This window comes from Physeter macrocephalus, chromosome 4, assembly GCF_002837175.3.
Source record: "Physeter macrocephalus isolate SW-GA chromosome 4, ASM283717v5, whole genome shotgun sequence".
Classification (NCBI taxonomy): Eukaryota; Metazoa; Chordata; class Mammalia; order Artiodactyla; family Physeteridae; genus Physeter; species Physeter macrocephalus.
Window position 1 is genome coordinate 79,736,648 of NC_041217.1, and position 17,494 is coordinate 79,754,141.

At 37.3% G+C, this 17,494-nt stretch overlaps 1 protein-coding gene across 5 annotated transcripts in view; it reads left to right on the plus strand.

The window, feature by feature from the left end:
* GDAP2 (ganglioside induced differentiation associated protein 2) overlaps positions 1–17,494 on the plus strand; it is a 93,259-nt gene that overhangs the window by 10,481 nt on the left and 65,284 nt on the right. The window lies entirely within an intron of this gene.

Sequence of the window (17,494 nt, forward strand, 5' to 3'; positions counted from 1 at the left end):
CGGAGCACAGGCCCCGGACGCGCAGGCCCAGCGGCCATGGCTCATGGGCCCAGCCGCCCCGCGGCATGTGGGATCTTCCCGGACCGGGGCACGAACCCACGTCCCCTGCACCGGCAGGCGGACTCTCAACCGCTGCGCCACCAGGGAAGCCCAGCCAGTTAGATTTTTGGTAACATTTTCTTGGCTGTATAATGTCTTGCACTGATAAGCCTTATAAAACAACTATTCTTTGTCTAAACTGAAAATTTTTTATTGAGTTTTGATATTGACAGAATTTTTTTTTATACCTCCTGGACATAGAGTGTCACACTTCTGAAATGAAATTGACTTACTGGTAAAAAACCAAGTGCGTTCCGGGTTAATTGTGTACTTTCTTTTTTTTTTTTAAACCAGAACATTCTTCTTCTGGGAATATTTCTTTGGAATTGGAGACAGGAGGAGTCCTGTTTGTTCAGAATCTTGTTTACCTTATTTGCATTTATTTTCTTAAATTACCAACCTCGCAACTTTTTGTTATTATTATTTGTGTGCAAAGGGAATATTTTGAAATTCAATTATCCCATTTTATAAAAAATATTTTTGAAATACAGCAATTTTTCTTAAAGTGTAAACAGCAAATCCCACCTATATAAAAAAATCTTCATTCTTAGACTTCTACAAACAATTGGTTTCTAACCTAATAAAGATATTAGAATTTGAACAGGATCATGTATAATGCTGACCATGAAAGAAGAGATAAAGAGAGAAAAATTGTATTATCTGATCAAGAAACTGAACTTTGTGAGGGTAGATGTGGGAAAAAGCCCTCAGTTTAACTAAAAACATGATGCCATGAAGAATATGTAGAAATTATAATACGTATTAGAGATAATGCTGAGAAGTTCTTTGATATAAGTAACAGAGAAACTGGTCTGGAAAAATTGCTAATGAGTGCGCATGCTCACTTACACCTTAGAGCTGGACTTATGAATTAAAAAAATATAAAATTTAAGTATACAAAATAAAAACTCAATTTTTAGCAGCATATGTTTGGAGGATTTCCAAGCTGGGGTTCATATAACTCTGTCCTTTACTAACTGTGTTACTTAGGACCAGTTACTTCACCTCTGAGCCTGAGTTTCCTTATCTCTAAAATGGGGATGATAATAGTCCCTACCTCAGTTTCTGACACATAACAAGAGCTCAATGAGTATTTGAGGATGGAAAAAATTAATTTCATGAAGAATAAATAAATAATGGACATTAAGTGCTAGGCACATCCTCAGTGTTCAGTGTTATTGCTGGTGCTAGTTACACTCCTCAGTTGTATTGCTTAATGAACCAGTGCCAACCTGAAGAGAGATTATTAAGGAGGCACTGAAGGGCTGAGTACTTAATTCTGTCCTCTTTTTACATGCTTAATAACAACTTAGTAAATGATTACAAAGTATAACTTACCAAATTTGTAGATGATAGAAAGCTGGGAGGATTTACAGGAGACATTGGATGATAGACTAAAGATTTTTAAATATCCGAACCGACTGGAAGTATGAGCCAAAGAAATGAAAAAAATCAACAGGGATGAATATAAAAGTCTTGCAGTAAGTTGAAAACATTAATTACCCAAGTTCAGGATGGGGAAGCCCAGTCTGACAACACTTTTTTTTTTATTTTTTTTTTTTGCGGTACGCGGGCCTCTCACTGTTGTGGCCTCTCCCGCTGTGGAGCACAGACTCTGGACGCGCAGGCTCAGTGGCCATGGCTCACGGGCCCAGCCGCTCCGCAGCATGTGGGATCTTCCCGGACCGGGGCACGAACCCGCGTCCACTGCATCGGCAGGCGGACTCTCAACCACTGCGCCACCAGGGAAGCCCTGACAACACTTTTTATATAAGAATTTGCTGTCTCAGTAAAATGGCATTATCATCTCCTCCATTTTTCATGCAAAAAAACTTTAAGGTTAACACTCTCCTCTTCCTTATTCCCCACATAAAGTCTGTCATCAAGCCCTAAATAGATCTTGAATCTCTCTGTATTACCACCACCTCCAGCCTAGCCTGTGCTGCGTCATCCCCTGCCTGGACTACAGCCATTGCCTCCCTCCCAATTGGTTTCCTACAACCATTCTTTACTTGAATCTGTTTTCCACACGTAGTAAGTATTTGCTTTTTAAACTGTAAATCCCTTCTTATTACTCCCCTGCTTCAAACCATTTAGTGGACTCTCATTACACTTTAAGTCCTAACTCCTTACACTGGTCTCCAAGTTCTTGTAAGGTCTCACTCACTTACTTCCAGGTCCCCTTTTACCTTCCTCAATGTACTTGAACCAGACTGATCTCTCATTGCCTTGTCATCCAGCTCCTTTTCAATTTTGCATGTGCTGTTGTTCTTTCTCTCAATTCTTAACTCTTAATCTTAAGTCTTTGCTTATATCTCTTCCTCAAAGCGCTATTTCCTTTTACTTCAGAATTGCTCATGGTATATGTTCCCAACCTGTGGTACTTCTCTTTGGTGCTCTTAACACAATTATAATTTTGTAAATTGTTTATATAATTATTATGTCCCCATTAAACTTGGAGCTCCTTGAGGACAGGAACCGTATGTCTTATTGACCTCCATGTTCCCAGTACCAAGTATAGTAAAGGCATCCTTTCAGTAGCTGATAAATGAATGAATAGAAGTTACCTGGGATTTTAACTGACTAGACTCCGAGATGATAATGCATCATTTCTACTGAAAACACTAACAGTATCAGATGCATCATTGCACAACATCACAAGTGAAGATTTGTAATCAGCTTAAAATAAACTATTATATTTATTAGATGTTTAATGTAAACCTCATAGTAACCACAAAGAATAAAACCTATGATAGATACAAAAAAGATAAAGAGAAAAGAGTTAAAGCATACCAATTTTTTAAAAAAAATTAAGACAGCAAGAGAGGAATAAAGGATAAAAGACTTTAAAAAACACTCAGAAAACAATTAACAAAATGACAGTAATTACCTATTAATAATTATTTTAAATGCAAAAGGACTAAATTCTCCAACCAAAAGACAGAGTGGATGAAGGATAAAAGAAAATAAAGAAAAAAAAATCCAACAATATGCTGCCTACAAGAGACTCACTTTAGCTTTAATGACACATACAGGCTGAAAGTGAAGGGATAAAAAAAGATATTCCATGCAAATGGAAACCAAAAGAGAGTAGGAGTGGCTGTACTTACATCAGATAAAATAGACTTTCAGTCAGAATTGGTCACAAGAGACAAAGGTCACTATATGGTCCAGGGGTCAATTCATCAGGAGAATATAACAATTGTAAATATATGTGCACCCAACATTGGAGCACCTAAGTATTTAAGGCAAATATTAATAGAACTGAATGGAGAAATAGATGGCAATACAGTAATAATTAGGGACCTCAATACCCCACTTTAAATATTGGATAGATCATCCAGACAGAAAATTAATAAGGAAACAGAAGGCCTGAATAATGCTATGATCCAAATGAACCTAAGACATATATAGAATATTCCATCCAACAGCACCAGAATATACATTCTTCTCAAGCATACATGGGACATTCTCCAGAATAAATCATATTGGGCCAGAAAGCAAATCTTATCAAATTTAAGACTGAGATCATGTCAGGAATCTTTTCTAACCACAATCGTGTGAAACTAGAAATCAATAACAAAAAGAAAATGAAAAAAATCACAAATATGTGGAAATTTAACAATATGCTCCTGAAAAACCATTGGATCAAAGAAGAAATCAAAAGGGAAATCAGAAATTATCTTGAGACAATGAAAAGGAAAATACAACATGCCAAACTTATGGGATATAAAAAAAAAAGTTTTTAAACCAGTTCTAAGAGAAAATTATATCAATAAAAGAACAGCTCAAACAACCTAATTTTAAACCTCAAGGAGTTAGAAAAAAAGGTCAATCTAAGCCTATAGTTAGCAGAGGGAAGGAAATAGTAAATATCAGAGCAGAAATAAAAGAAATAGAAACTAGAAAGACAATAGGAAAAAAGCAACAAAAAGAGTTGGCTTTTAAAAAAGAGAGACAAATGTTTATCTAGACTAACCAAGAGGAAAAAACAGACTCAAAATTCTAAATGAAAGTGGAGATATTACAGCTAACACCATAGAAAGACAAAAGATTATAAGAGGCTACTATGAACAATTATTTGCCAACATATTGGATAACCTAGAAGAAACAGATAACTTCCTAGCAAACATGCAACCTAACAAGACTGAACCATGATGGAATAGAAAATCTGAACAGATGAAAGGAGTAATGAGACTGAATCAACAATCAAAAACTTCCCAACAAAAATAAGCCCACAACCTGATGGCTTCCCTGGTAAATTCTACCGTACATATACATATAGAGAAGAATTAATACCAATTTTTCTCAGTTTCTTCTGTGAAAAAGTTGAAGAGGAGTGAACACTTCCAAATTCATTTTACAGGAACAGCACTACCCCGATACCAAAGCCAGATAAGGACGCTACAAGAAGAGAGATTCAAGATGGTGGAGGAGTAAGTGGACATGGAGTTCACCTCTCTCTACAGATGCATCAGGAATACATCTGTAGATGCAACAATTCTCATAGAACACTGGCTGAAAACTAGCAGAAGACCTTGGACACTGGAATGGACTATAAAGATCCCTGCATAACTGTAGGACGGAAAAAAAGAAGGGAGAAGGAGAAGGAGAGGAAGTAGGACAGGCCTGCACTCTGGGTCGGGGGAGCTGAAGCAGAGGAGAGATGCCCGAATTCGGGGAAAACCCCTCTCCGATGGGGAAATTGATTGGAACAGAAGGGCAGCATTTGAGGCTGTCAGAAGAAGGTGAAGCGGCCAATCTGTGGCAGACGGGACAGAGTGAGAAATACACAGATGGTCCATACCTCAGCCCTATGTGCCCCGGACTGGGATGTGTATTCACAGCTGTGCAAGGGGTCTGGGAGCTGGTGCATGGGGATTGGAGAACAGGCCCAGAGTGAGAACTGCTGTGGGCTGTGGGGAGATGGACTGAGGGGACAGGAGGGAGGAAATCTGCATCAGGGAATGCCTGTGGAGGAAGACTGGACTGCCATGGAAGCAGGGCGCTATTGCTGAGTCACAAGAGGGGGGAGGAGCCACCATTGTAACCTCTCTCTCCCCACATGCCAGTGCCTGCTGACGACAATAAAAGAAGCCCACTCAAGGCTGGCTCTGTGCACTGGCTGCCAAGCAATAAAAAAAAGCCCCATCAGAGCTGGCCCTCACATGCTGGCTGCAGGGCAAAAAAGAAAGAAAAAAAAAAAGCCCTCTCAGGGTTGGCCCTTGCAAGCCTGCTGCCAGGTGCCAGAAAAACCCTGTCCAGGGCTGGCCCTCATGTGCCTTATGCCGGGCGCCAGAAAAGGCCCTCACTAGGGCCATATCTCTTGTGACTGTGGCTGCCAGCTTCCCTGTGCATTTGGGGCTGTCGGGGCTCCCATGATCCAAGCAGTCATACCACCTTTGCACCCTGTCCTCACAGGGGCAGACCCTAGAGCTCCAAGGCAGCCTCAGGACCAGACTCCTGTGGGTGGACCACACGCAGAGGTGGGGATAAAACCAGAGCTGAACCCCAGGGATGGGGTGACTAAGGAAGATCAAAAATCCTTCCATCAGCTGTACAAGCTGCAGACTAAATCCCTGTGATCAGCTAGGTAGATCCTGCATCTAAGGAATATCTGAGTAGACAATGAGTGTTCCCACAAATGAAAATGGTCTAGCTCTGGCAGCTGTGGACGTTGGGGGCAGCACACTCAGGAATTGGGCCAGATCAGAGTCTGAGTGGTGCCCACAGGGCCCACAGAAGGTCTAGAGACCAGCCCAGAGGCAGAAGAGAGCCTCTTGGGGAGGCGGAGGTGGGCTGTGGCTCACGGCGTGTGCAAGGACACTTACAGCAGAGACGCCATGGACACATAATTATTGCTATTAATTTTATTGTGCTTTGATTCATTCTGTTCTTGGTTCTAGCTTTTTTTTTTTTTTGGTTTTTTGGTTTTAGGGTTTTTTTGCTTTTTTTGTTTTTTTACTCTTGGGACCTCCATGTTTTATAACATATTTTTACTATCTATTTTTTTATACATTTCTATTTTTACTTTGCTTTTCTGTGTTCTTTTCCCTAATTGTTTTTCCTTTTTCTTTTTTTTTAATATATTTTCCTTTTTTTAATATATATATTTCTGTTTCTACTTTGCTTTTCTGTTGTCTGTGTTTTTTCCCTTTTTGTTTTATTTTATTGTTAGCAGGCTCAGCGGCCATGGCTCACGGGCCCAGCCGCTCCGCGGCATGTGGGATCCTCCCAGACCGGGGCGCGAACCCGGTTCCCCTGCATCGGCAGGCGGACGCGCAACCACTGCGCCACCAGGGAAGCCCTTTATTGTTATTTTTTAAATCATTTTTGTAAGTTCTGTTTCCTTAACTTTATTCTTCAGTGGTCACACTGCTTTGGTTTTGTCTTTAGGTTATGTGTTTTTGTTAGTTTTAATCCTAATGGTTTGATTTCATTTTTGAGTTCTTCTGTTTGTCTGGTTGTTCTCTTGCTTTTTGTTTTATTTGGCTCTGTTTTTGTTTCTTTTATGTGCGTGTGTGTTCCTTGTTTCTCTTTTTGTTTGATTTTGTTTTTACCATTTCTCCAGGGTCTTGTTTGTCTTTTTTTTTCTTAAATATACTTTCTATTTTTTTAAAATATGTTTGTTTCTACATTGCTTTTCTGTTGTTCTGTCTTCTTTCCCCTTTCTCTTTTTCTTTTTTTGTATCATTTTTGTCAGTTTCTTCTGTTTCTTTGCTTCATTCTTCAGTTGGCACTCTGCTTTGGTTGTGTTTCTTGGTTTTTGTCAGCTTTCTTCTTAATTGATTTCATTCTTGCGTTTTTTGTTTGTCTGGTTGTTCTCTTGCTATTTGATTTATTTGGTTCTAGTTTTCTTGCTTTTGTGTATGTGTGTGTGCTTCCTTGTTTCTGTTTGATTGTTTGATCTTAATTTATAGCATTTCTCTGGGATTTTATTAGTATTTTTTTTAATCCCCTCTATTGCCGGGATGAGTGACTTGTGGGGTCTTGGTCCCTGGACCAGAAGTCGGGCCAGAGGCTCCGGAGTGGGAGCAGTGAGTCCAGGGTGCTGGAACACTACAGAATTCCCAGCCCCAAAGAAGGTTAATCACTGAGAGATCTCACGGAAGCCTCCACCTGAATCCAAGACCCATCTCCACCCAACTGCCAGCAGCTCCCAGCTGCTCACAGCAAACAACAAACAAGACAGGAACACAAACCCACCCATCAGCACACAGACTACCTAAAGTCATACTAAGCTCACAGACACCTCAAAACACACCACCTGACCTGGCCCTGCTCATCAGAGGAAAAAGGACTCAGCTCCACACACCAGAGTACAGGCATCAGTCCCTCCTATCAGGAAGCCTACGCAAGACACTGGACCAACCTTAGCCACTGGGGGCATAGAACAGAAGCAAGAGGAACTATGACCCTGCAGCCTAGGGAAAGGAGACCTCAAATACTGTAAATTAGGTAAAATGAGACCACAGAGAAATATCCTACAGGTAAAGAAGCAAGGTAAAAACCCACAAGACCAAATAAATAAAGAGGAAATAGGCAAATTACCTGAAAAAGAATTCAGAGTATTGATAGTAAAGATGATCCACAATCTAGAAAATAGAATAGAGAAAATACAAGAAACGTTTAACAAGGACCTAGAAGAACTAAAGAGCAAACAAACAGTAATGAACAACACAATAACTGAAATAAAAAATACTCTAGAAGGAATCAATAGCAGAATAACTGAGGCAGAAGAACAGATAAATGAGCTGGAAGATAGAATGGTGGAGATAACTGCCACAGAGCAGAATAAAGAAAAAAGAATGAAAATGGAGGACTGTCTCAGAGACATCTGGGACAACATTAAGCACACCAACATTTGAATTATAGGTGTCCCAGTAGAAAAAGAAAAAAGAAAGGGTCTGAGAAAATATTTGAAGAGATTAGAGTTGAAAACTTCCCCAACATAGGAAAGGAAGTAGTCAGTCAAGTCCAGGAAGCGCATAGAATCCCATACAGGATAAACCCAAGGAGAAACATGTTGAGACACATGTTAATCAAACTATCAAAGATTAAACACAAAGAAAAAATATTAAAAGCATCAAGGGAAAAGCAGCAAATAACATACAGGGGAATCCCCATAAGGTTAACAACTGATCTTTCAGCAGAAACTCTACAAACCAGAAGGGAGTGGCAAGATATATTTATAGAAATGAAAGGGGAAAACCTACAACCAAGATTACCCAGCAAGGATCTCATTCAGATTGAACAGGTAAGTTAAAACCCTTACAGACAAGCAAAAGTTAAGAGAATTCAGCATCACCAAACAGCTTTACAATAAATGCTAAAGGAACTTCTCTAGGCAGGAAATACAAGAGAAGAAAAAGTCTTAACAAAAACAAACCCAAAACAATTAAGAAAATGGAAATAGGAACATACATATCGAACATACATATCGATAATTACCTTAAATGTAAATGGATTAAATGCTCCCACCAAAAGACACAGACTGGTTGAGTGGATACAAAAACAAGACCCATATATATGCTGTCTACAAGAGACCCACTTCAGACCTAGGGACACATACAGACTGAAAGTGAGGGGATGGAAAAAGATACTCCATGCAAATGGAAATCAAAAGAGAGCTGGAGTAATAATACTCATATTAGAAAAAATACACTTTAAGACTACTACAAGAGACCAGGAAGGACAATGATCAAGGGATCAATCCAAGAAGAAAATATAACAATTGTAAATATCTATGCACCCAGCATAGGAGCACCTCAATCCATAAGGCAAATGCTAACAGCCTTAGAAGGGGAAATCAACAGTAACAAAATAATAGTAGGTGACTTTAACACCCCACCATGGACACATCATCCAAACAGAAAATAAATAAGGAAATGCAAGCTTTAAATGACACATTAGACCAGATGGACTTAATTTGATATTTATAGAACATTCCATCCAAAACCAATAGAATATGCTTTCTTCTCAAGTAGACACAGAACATCTCCAGGATAGATCACATCTTGGGTCACAAATCAAGCCTTGGTAAATTTAAGAATATTGAAACATCAAGCATCTTTTCAAACCACAACGCTGTGAGACTAGGTATCAATTACAGGAAAAAAACTGTAAAAAATACAAACACATGGAAGCTAGACAATAAGCTACTAGACAACCAAGAGATCACTGAAGATGTCAAAGAGGAAATTTAAAAATACCTAGAAACAAATGACAATGAAAACACGATGACTCAAAACCTATGGGATGCAGCAAAAGCAGTTCTAAGAGGGAAGTTTACAGCAATACAATCCTACCTCAAAAACCAAAAAAAATCTCAAATAACTTAACCTAAAGCAGTTAGAGAACGAAAAACAAAAAAACCCCAAATTTAGCAGGAGTGAAATCATACAGATCAGATCAGAAATAAATGAGAAAGAAATGAAGGAAACAGTAGCAAAGATTAATGAAACTAAAAGCTGGTTCTTTGAGAAGGTAAACAAAATTGATAAACCATTAGCCAGACTCATCAGGAAAAAAAGGGAGAAGACTCAAATCAACAGAATTAGAAATGAAAAGGGAGAAGTAATAGTGACACTGCAGAAATACAAAGGATCCTGAGAGACTACTACAATCAACTATATGCCAATAAAATGGGCAACCTGGAGGAAACGGACAAATTCTTAGAAAAGTACAACCTTCCAAGACTGATCCAGGAAGAAATAGAAAACATGAACAGACCAATCACAAGCACTGAAATGGAAACTGTGATTAAAAATCTTCCAGCAAACAAAAGCGCAGGACCAGATGGCTTCACACGTGAATTCTATCAAACATGTAGAGAAGAGCTAACACCTATCCTTCTCAAACTCTTCCAAAATATAGCAGACAGAGGAACATTCCCAAATTCATTCTATGAGGCCACTATCATCACCCTGATACCAAAACCAGACAAAGATGTCACAAAGAAAGAAAACTACAGGCCAATATCACTGATGAACATAGATGCAAAAATCCTCAACAAAATACTAGCAAACAGAATCCGAGAGCACATTAAAAGGATCATACACCATGATCAAGTGGGGTTTATCCCATGAATGGAAGGATTCTTCAGTATATGCAAATCAGTCAATGTGATACACTATATTAACAATTGAAGGATAAAAACCATAGGATAATCTCATTAGAAGCAGAAAAAGCTTTCAACAAAATTCAACACCCATTTATGATAAAACTCTCCAGAAAGTAGGCATAAAGGGAACCTACCTCAACATAATAAAGGCCATATATGACAAACCCACAGCCAACATCATTCTCAATGGTGAAAAACTTAAAGCATTTCCTCTAGATCAGGAAAAAGACAAGGTTGCCCACTCTCACCACTCTTATTCAACATAGTTTTGGAAGTTTTAGCCAGAGCAATCAGAGAAGAAAAAGAAATAAAAGGAATACAAATTGGAAAAGAAGAAGTAAAAGTGTCACTCTTTGCAGCTGATATGATACTATACATAGAAAATCCTAAAGACCTTACCAGAAAACTACTAGAGCTAATCAATGAATTTGGTAAAGTAGCAGGATACAAAATTAATGCGCAGAAATCTCTTGCATTTCAAAGACTATAGAGACTGAGGTTCATGATATTAGAGATGAGAAGGAGGAAGACAATATATTAATGGTGTAAAGCAATATGGTTATTATCCTAACGATGGCAATTGGCTGTTTGCCATTTAACTGAATACAAAGTAGGAAAATTGGGGCCTACAATACAGAATGGTGAGTAGAGGACAAGTAAGTTGTTCCCATGATATTTGCACACACTAGACTCTTGCTGCATTAGTTAAATGAAAACATACATGAATTAATGAGCAAATGTGGAATAATTTCCTAGTATTTATGTTTCTTGAACATTGGGTTATTACTGAGAGGGGTTGAAAAACTCTTTGGTGAAATGAAAAGAATAGAGATGTAATTAAAGAGGGGCCTTCAACTGTCAAAAAATTTTAAAAAATAAAACATTCTCTCTCCACACACACCCAAAAATCCCGAAATCTCTTGCATTCCTATACACTATCAACAAAAAATCAGAGAAATCAAAGAAACACTCCCATTTACTATTGCAACAAAAAGAATAAAATACCTAGGAATAAACCTACCTAAGGAGGCAGAAGACGTGTATGTAGAAAACTATAAGATACTGATGAAAGAAAGACAATACAAACAGATGGAAAGGTATACCATTTTCTTGGACTGGAAGAATCACCATTGTGGAAATGACTATACTGCCCAAAGCAACCTACAGATTCAATGCAATCCCTATAAAATTACCAATGGCATTTTTCACAGAACTAGAGCAAAATGTTTTACAATTTGTATAGAAACACAAAAGACCCCGAATAGGCAAAGCAATCTTGAGGAAGAAAAATGGAGCTGGAGGAATCAGACTCCCTGTTTTCAGACTATACTACAAAGGTACTGTAATCAAGAAAGTAGGGTACTGGTACAAAAACAGAAATATAGATCAATGGAACAGGATGGAAAGCCCAAAGAGAAACCCACGCACATCTGGCCACCTTATCATTGACAAAGGAGGCAAGAATATACAATGGAGAAAAGACAGCCTCTTCAATAAGTAGAGCTGGGAAAACTGGACAGCTACATGTAAAAGAATGAAATTAGAACACTTCCTAACACCATACACAAAAATAAACTCAAAATGGATTAAGACCTAAATGTAAGGCCAGGCACTATAAAACTCTTAGAGGAAAACATAGGCACAACACCCTTTGACATAAATCACAGCAAGGTTTTTTTTGATCCCCCCCAGAGTAATGGAAATAAAATAAAAAATAAATGGGACCTAAGGAAACTTAACAGCTTTTGCACAGCAAAGGAAACCATAAACAAGACAAAAAGACAGCCCTCAGAATGGAAGAAAATATTTGCAAATGAATCAACTGACAAAGGGTTAATCTCCAAAATATACAAGCAGCTCATGCAGCTCAATATCAAAAAAACAAACAACCCAGTTCAAAAAAGGGGAGAAGACCTAGATGGACATTTCTCCAAAGAAGACATACAGATTACCAACAAACACGTGAAAAGATGCTCAGCATCACTAATCATTACAGAAGTGCAAATCAAAACCACAATGAGGTATCACCTCACACCCGTAAGAATGGCCATCATCAAAAAATCTACAAACAATAAATGCTGGAGAAGGTATGGAGAAAGGGAACCCTCTTGCACTGTTGATGGGAATGTAAATTGATACAGCCACAATGGAGAACAGTATGGAGGTTCCTTAAAACACTAAGATAAGTACTACCATACGACCCAGCAGTCCCACTACTGGGCCATATACCCTGAGAAAGCCATAATTCAAAAAGAGACATGTATCCCAATGTTCACTGCAGCTCTGTTTACAATAGCTAGGACATTGAAGCAACCTATATGTCTATAGACAGATGAATGGATAAAGAAGATGTGTCACATGTATACAATGGAATATTACTCAGCCATAAAAAGGAATGAATTGAGTTATTTGTAGTGAGGTGGATGGACCTAGAGTCTGTCATACAGAGTGAAGTAAGTCAGAAAGAGAAAAACAAATAGTGTATGCTAACACATATATGGAATCTAAAAAATGGTACTAATGAACCTTGTGGCAGGACAGGAATAAAGGACCAGATGTAGAGAAGGGACTTGAGGACATGTGGGGGAAGGGGAAACTGGGAAGAAGTGAGAGAGTTGCATTGACATATATACACTACCAAATGTAAAATGGATGGCTGTTGGGAAGCAGCCGCACAGCAAAGGGAGATAAGTTCGATGCTTTGTGACAACCTAGAGGGGTTGGATAGGGAGGCTGAGGAGGGAGAGGATATGGGGATATATGTATACTTATAGCTGATTCACTTTGTTGTGCAACAGAAACGAACACAACATTGTAAAGCAATTATACTCCAACACAGATATTTTTTAAAAATAAAAATTAATTATAAAATAATGTTCCTATAAAAGGAATCATTAGTAGTTATAATTTTACAGAGGATTTTTATTGGTTCATTAAATACGAAAACAATTGATGTATGATTGCATAATAAAGTTTTTCTAATTCTAAGAAAAAAAAAGGCACTGCAAGAAAAAACTACAGGCCTATATCTCTGATGAATATAGATGCAAAAATTCTCAACAAAGTAGTAGCAAACAGAATACAACAGCACTTTAAAAGAATCACACACTGTGATCAAGTGGGATTTATCCTTGGGATGAAAAGATGGTTCAACGTACACAAATCAATAAATGTGATACACCACATTAATGGAATGAAGAGTGAAAATTATATAATCCTCTCAATAGATGAAGAAAAAACATTTGACAAAATTCATCACCTTTTTCATGATAAAAATTTTAAACATGTTCAATGTAGAGGGAACATACTCAACATATCCGGAGCAATTAGGCAAGAAAATGAAACAAAAGGCATCCAAATCAGAAAAGAAGTAAAATTATTACTGTTTGCAGGTAACTTGATCTTATATTGAGAGAAAATTGTAGACTCCACCAAAAAACTGTTAGAACTAGTAAATCCAGTAAAGTTGCTGGATACAAAATCAACATGCAAAAATCAGGTGCATTTCTATACAGTAACAATGAACCACCTGAAAATGAAATTCTGAAAACAATCCCATTTTACAGTAGCATCAAAAAGAATAAAATTCTTAGTAATAAATTGAGTGAGTAGGTAAAAGATCGGTACACTGAGAACTATAAAACATTGATGAAAGAAATTGAAGAAGACATAAGACATAAATGGAAAGATAGCCTGTGTTCATTGATTGAAAGAATTAATATCGTTAAAATATCGGTACTACTCAAAACCATCTATAGATTCAGTGCAATCTCTATCAAAACTCCAGTGTAATTATTCACAGAAATATATAAAAGAATCCTAAAATTTGTATGGGACTACAGAAGACTCCAAATAGGCAAAGCAATCTTGAGAAAGAGGAGCAAAGCCAGAGGCAACACACTTCCTGATTTCCAACTATACCACAAGGCTATAATAATCAGAACAGTAACAAATGGGACTACATCAAACGAAAAAGCTTCTGTACAGCAAAAGAAGAGGCATTTTCCCAAATAAGACATGGATGGCCAATAGGTACATACAAAGGTGCTCAATAAAAACCACAGTGAAATATCACCACACACCTGTTAGAATGGCTATTATTTTAAAAATGAGATAACATGCTGTTAAGGATGTGGAGAAAAGGGAACCCTTGTGCACTTATGGTAATTATGTAAATTGGGATAGTTGTTATGGAAAACAGTATGGAGGTTCCTCAAAAAAATTTAAATGGAATTACCATATAGTCCAGAAATTCCACTTCTGGGTATAAATCCAGAGGAAATGAAATCATTATTTCAAAGAGGTATCTGCACCCCAGTGTTCATTGCAGCATTATTTACGATAGCCAAGACATGGAAACAACCTAAGTGTCCATTGATGGATGAATGAATAAAGAAAATGTGGTGGTGTGTGTGTGTGTATAAACTATGTGTGTGTACATATTATATAATATATAATATACACAGTAGAATATTTTTCAGCCATAAAAAAGGAAATCCTGCCATTTGCAACAATATGCATGGACTTTGATGGTGTTATGCTAAGTGAAATAAAGTCAGACAAAGGCATATTGAATGATCTCATTTATATATGGAATCTGAAAAAAGCTGAAGTCATAGAAACAGAATAGAATGGTGGTTGACAGAGGTGGGGGAAATGAGATGTTGGTCAAAGGAACAAACTTCAGGCTATAATATGAATACTAAAGTTGTACAGCTTGGTGATTATAGTTAATGACACTATTACATACTTGAAGATTGTTAAGAGAGTAGATCTGAAGTGTTCTCTCTGTAAAGAAAAGTAGTTATTTGAGGTGATAGATGGGTTAACTAACCTTATTGTGGTAATCATTTCACAATACATACATATATCAAATGACCATGTTGTACACCTTAAACACCTTAAATGGTTACCACAATAATTATACAGTGTTATATGTCAATTATGCCTCAGTAAAGCTGAGGGGAGAAGTACAGCATCAAAGTCAAGAGAGGCTGTTACTTATTCTGTCCTGTTAGGACCCCATGCTGCATAGTTTTCATCTTATTTTTATTATTACTTTTTAAGTGATAAACTGGGATATACCTAAAAGAAAATGATTAGCGTAGTAGACATGTGGAAACCATATTATTTGAAGGAATAGTTTAAAGAGCTAGGATTAGCATAAAGAGCTAGGATTAGCATAGAGAAAAGATGATTTGAGGGAAATATGACTTGTTTAAGTGAATTAGGCCAAGATGTTTTTCAAGATATCCCACCTTCTGGATATATCTGATTCACCTGAGGTACCGTTTAGTTTATTGCTTTATCCCTTGTATTTCCTCTAAACTGGAAGTTATATCTAATGGAATCAAGTTTGGCTAAAATATTTCATAGGTGATGTTGTGTTGTGTACTTAATATTGTCTCATATTAGAAGATACATGAAATCTGATTGACCTGTTAGTGGACCATTACTAAGAGGCTCTCCAGATTAGAATGATGACAGTTTGATCCTTCCATTTGTACAGTTATATTTTATCCTTTGTGGCTGAAGAGTAATCAATAAGATGGTGTTTAGGCTCTATGAGTATCGAGTTACTCATTGTACATACACATAATGGTTTTAGCAACAATTTATAGTCCTAAATTATAGTTTTGGTGGAAATAAAATTCTACGTTAGAAATTATTTTCCAGATTTTTGAAGGCATTGCTCCATTGTTTTCTATTTTCATTATTCCTCTTGAAAAATCTCGTGTTATTATTCCTGATTCTTCATATGTTACTGGTTTCTTTTCTGGAAACTTTATGATCTCATCTTTATTTCTGATGTTTTTTTTAATTGAAATTTAAGTGATTTAAGGAATTTAAGTGATGTGGCTTGGTCTGGTTTGGTTATTCCGTGGGCTCTTTGAGTCTAGAAACTCGTATCTTTCCATTACGGGAAATTTCTTGTTTTATTTGTTTAATAATTTCCTGCCCTCTGTATTCTCTGTTCTGTCTTGGAAGGAACTTTATTGGATGCTGTACCTCCTATTCATCCTCCAAGTTTTATATCTGTTACTTCTTATTTTCCATCTGTTTATTTTCTGGAAGATTTCCTCAACTTTAGCTTTATCCCATCTATTGAACTTTTTATTTCTGCCGTCATATTTTTCACTTGGCGATAACAATTAGATAAGTGCTTTTTCCTCTTCTCTGAATATTCTGTTTTTCATAACATTCTGGTTATGTTTCAGACATACTATATCTCCTCTTACCTGAGAGTAGTAATTATGGTGTTGGGAGTTTTTTGGCTTGTTTTTTAAGTTTCCTTCCCTAAATTGCCTAATTTTTTTAGCATTTGTTCCCCACCACCCCATTTGTGAGAGGCTTTCCTCACTTCCTGGTGATCCTCGAGTGTCAGCATATTCAAGAGAGAAATTGAGAAGGTACTGCGCTTTGTGTGCATGGGCTTGGTGGATCTTTTTTTTTTTTTAACATCTTTATTGGAGTATAATTGCTTTACAATGGTGTGTTAGTTTCTGCTTTATAACAAAGTGAATCAGTTATACATATGTTCCCATGCCCATGCCACTCTCTCACTTTGTCACAGCTTACCCTTCACCCTCCCCATATCCTCAAGTCCATGCTCTAGTAGGTCTGTGTCTTTATTCCCATCTTACACCTAGGTTCTTCATGACATTTTTTTTTCTTAGATTCCATATGTATGTGTTAGCATACGGTATTTGTTTTACTCCTTCTAACATACTTCACTCTGTATGACAGACTCTAGGTCTATCCACCTCACTACAAATAACTCAATTTCGTTTCCTTTTATGGCTGAGTAATATTCCATTGTATATATGTGAGACATCTTCTTTATCCATTCATCTGTTGATGGACACTTAGTTTGCTTTCATGTCCTGGCTATTGTAAACAGAGCTGCAATGAACATTTTGGTACATGACTCTTTTTGAATTATGGTTTCTCAGGGTATATGCCAAGTAGAGGGATTGCTGGGTCGTATGGTAGTTCTATTTGTATTTTCTTTCTAAGGAACCTCCATACTGTTCTCCATAGTGGCTGTATCAATTTATATTCCCACCAACAGTGAAAGAGGGTTCCCTTTTCTCCATACCCTCTCCAGCATTTATTGTTTCTAGATTTTTTGATGATGGCCATTCTGACCGGTGTGAGATGATATCTCATTGTAGTTTTGATTTGCATTTCTCTAATGATTAATGATGTTGAGCATTCTTTCATGTGTTTGTTGGCAATCTGTATATCTTCTTTGGAGAAATATCTATTTAG